The sequence below is a fragment of the Bos grunniens genome, chromosome 19 (assembly GCF_055505025.1).
Source record: "Bos grunniens cultivar Pamir isolate PY7600 chromosome 19, Bosgru_T2T1.0, whole genome shotgun sequence".
In the NCBI taxonomy this organism is placed as follows: Eukaryota; Metazoa; Chordata; class Mammalia; order Artiodactyla; family Bovidae; genus Bos; species Bos grunniens.
The window spans coordinates 63,654,002-63,657,461 of record NC_141183.1 but is presented as its reverse complement, the minus strand read 5'-3'; the positions used below and the strand labels follow the sequence as shown (position 1 = coordinate 63,657,461).

Below are 3,460 nucleotides of genomic sequence, written 5' to 3'. Positions count from 1 at the left end.
ATACTCATTGGAAGGACTGATGCTGAAGATGAAGCTAAAATACCTTGGCCACCTTATGTGAAGAGCCAACTCAGAAAAGATTCTGATGCTGGGAAAGAATGAAGGCAGGAGAAGGGAACAACAAAGGATGGAATGGTTAGATGGCATCACTGACTCAGCAGACATGAGTTTAGGAATCTCTAGGAGATGATGAAGGACAGGGAAGTCTGGTGTGCTTCCATCCATAGGTTGCAAAGAGTTGGACACAACTGAGTGATTGAACAACAATATATGATGTGAAGCAAGTCAGTTAGTAAAACTCTTGATTTCAACTTTCTTCTCTGTAAGATAGAAATAATTATAATGGAACCACCAGTTTAGTACCTGGATAAATAAACTGAAGTAGATCTGCCTGATACATGGTAAGGGCTTCATTTAATGTAAATATATGTAAGAGAACTACAGAACAATAGCTTTGGAACCTAACTATAAGCTTTTTGTTGAGATTTGTAAAGCACATTTACCCCTGTTTCAAATGGTTCTTCAAATATTGGTAAAAAAAGAAAAACAGTTTTTTACACTCAAGAAAAACCATGAGCCATAAACTTATTTAAAACATAAAAAGTTGAGTAATTTCAAATTTTCTGCTTATATTTTTGTGTTAAGAAAATATAGATAGATTGTGAATTGGTCTCTTCTCTTTTTGCTTTTGATAAATTCATAGTACAAAAAAAATATTGAACTGTTATTCCTTCACTCAACTGTCCCTTCCACATGTGTTTACCTAAGAATTTATATTCCTTGTTTGCTATAACACAGGCTAAACAAAAAAATGGAAGATGTTCTGAGATCAATGTCCTATGGAAAGCTGATTTCATTCAAGCAACATATATGAGGCATTTGGTAAATTAGTAGTAAGACTCTGGACAAAATCTTACTCTACAATCATCAACTTATGGATTTATAGCTGTCCTTTCCATTACCTAATCTGAAGCTACAAACCTGAACACTGAAGTCTCTGGAAAGTATGTTAAAAGTTATTAAAATGCATAAAGATTGTTTAACAAACATAAATTAGTCAACAAATGTTAGTTCCTGGGTCTACTTTTTTCTATCAGTGGTCTGCAAAATTTCTTAATTTTCTTTCAGAATTTGCAAGAGGCACTTCCCTGGTGGCTCAGGTTGTAAAGAATTCACCTGCCAATGTAGGAAACTCAAGAGATGTGGGTTCCATTCCTTGGTTGGGAAGATCCCCTGAAGTAGGAAATGGCAACCCCTTCCAGTATTCTTGCCTGGCAAGTTCCATGGATGGGGAGCCTGACGGGCTACAGTCCATGGGGTCACGCAGAGTTGCACATGACTGAGTATCCCCCTCCACACACACATAATCCTCTCTGTGGGGAGTAAATCTGCCTCTTTGCATCAGTGTAGACTGTCACCTGCCAGGTTCCTCTGTCCCTGAAATTTTCCATGCAAGAATACTGGAGGGGGTTTCCCCTTTCCTACTCCAAGGGATTTTCCTGACCCAGGGATTGAACCCACATCTCTTGAGTCTCCTGCATTGGCAGGAAATTATTTTACCACTGAGTCACCTGGGACGCCCCTAATCTTCTCTCCATATATAAACAATTACTTCCTTTTTACCATGGACAGCCTAAATTACTGTCCTCTTCAACAAAATTCTCATGGAATTTTTCACCTCTGTGTTTCTCACTGTGTAAATGATAGGATTTAACATGGGAGTGAAGACTGAAAAGAACACAGTCACCCACTTGTCAGCAGGGTAAGTGGCCACAGGATGCATATGGGTGAATATACAAGGGACGAAAAGGAGCACCACCACTGTAAAGTGGGAGGCACATGTAGAGAGCAGTTTACATCGTCCTTCAGAGCCGTGAGTTTTCAGGGAGCTCAGGATGACGTAGGAAATGAGGAGCATGCAAAAATGAGCAAGCACATGGCCCCAGGGTTGGCTGCCACCACTATACTGAGCTTGTAGGTGTCACTGCAGGCAAGTTTCAACAGTGAGAAGAAATCACACATGAAGTGGTCAGTGACTTTGGGTCCACAAAAGGTCAAGTTGATCATGAAAAGAATCTGCACAGTGGTTTGTAGGATCCCGTTGATACAGGCCACCACCACCAGGAGCTGGCAGAGCCCCTGTCACATGATGGTCGTGAAGTGTAGAGGCTTCCAGATGGCTGCATAGCGGTCATAGGCCATGACAGTGAGGACAATAATCTATGGTCCTCTTGGGGGTGTTCCACAAAAAGCTGAGTCAGGCAGCCACCCCAGAAGATAGTTCTCTTCTGGTACAGTGGGTCGATGACCATTTTAGGGGTGGTGACAGAGGTGAAGGAGGCATCTAAGAAGGACAAGTGAGTGAGAAAGAAGTACATGAGAGCTAAGAGTGTAGGGCTTAGGGAAATGGTAAGGGTAATGAGCAGGCTGGTCAGTATGGTAAATAGGAAAATGAACAAAATGACAGTTAAGAGTATTCTCTGCAAATGTGGATTCTGTGTGAATCCCAAGAGAACAAATTCAGTCACATTGTAAGAAGACGTGAGATTCATTTAGGAACAAAGACAGCCCCATGGCTTGAATTACCTAAAAAGAAGAATCAGTAATACAGCTTCATCATGAAAGCATGGTAGAATTTCTTAGAAGAAGGCTAGAGCAATCAGTAGAACTGTGGAACATGTCCTTGACAATTTTGCCCCAGTACATGTTTCACATGTTTATTACTTTCCTCGTGTTTTGCGTTTCTACAGACACCTGTCATCTGCAAAACATCTATAGGGCAACACATGATGTACAATTTACTGAGAAAACACCCTACTATCTACATGGAATCTGGATTCTCCTCTTAGTTCCAATTCCTTCTGCGTCTGCTGAGTCATGTCAGTGCACCGGGCTGAGCCCTCCTCTGTGTCCTTGGTCACAAATCAGCATAATCAGATGTATCTTGCAAGCTGAGATTTGCCCCACAGAGATAAGTGCTACTGCCTCTTCCATGAGGTTTTACATGTTAAGCCTCAGCTCTAAACAGGGAGAACAGAAAGAAATAGTCCTCTAGGTAAGGTGGAAAGACAGACAATGTATATAGGTATGCACCCATATCTATATACAAATAATACAAACACATATAAAATCTATGACATACAATGAGTACCAATTACAAACTCACTCATTTGACAAATAACTGGAGCCTTACTGTGTATGTGAATGTATGTTTGCTCCTACAAAATCAAGAACAGTATTCCTGTTTATGTCCTTAATAATTGAAACATTACCAAACAGCAACATGGCACCCATCCATGAGAGGAATGTTCCCACTCCTTTCTGTTTCTGATACAGTCATTGTCATGCCTTCTCCCATCTTTCTGTAAGATCCATCTTCCATCATTCTTGGTTAGGGACACTGTATTACTATCTAAAGGATAAATTTGGGGACATAAATACAATAAAATTCCCCAAAAGT

The 3,460-nt window shown here is 40.5% G+C and overlaps 1 pseudogene; it reads right to left on the bottom strand.

The window, feature by feature from the left end:
* Positions 1-1,633: 1,633 nt before the first annotated feature.
* On the bottom strand, positions 1,634-2,552 carry LOC147352827 (olfactory receptor 4C13-like; annotated as a pseudogene).
* Positions 2,553-3,460: the final 908 nt, after the last annotated feature.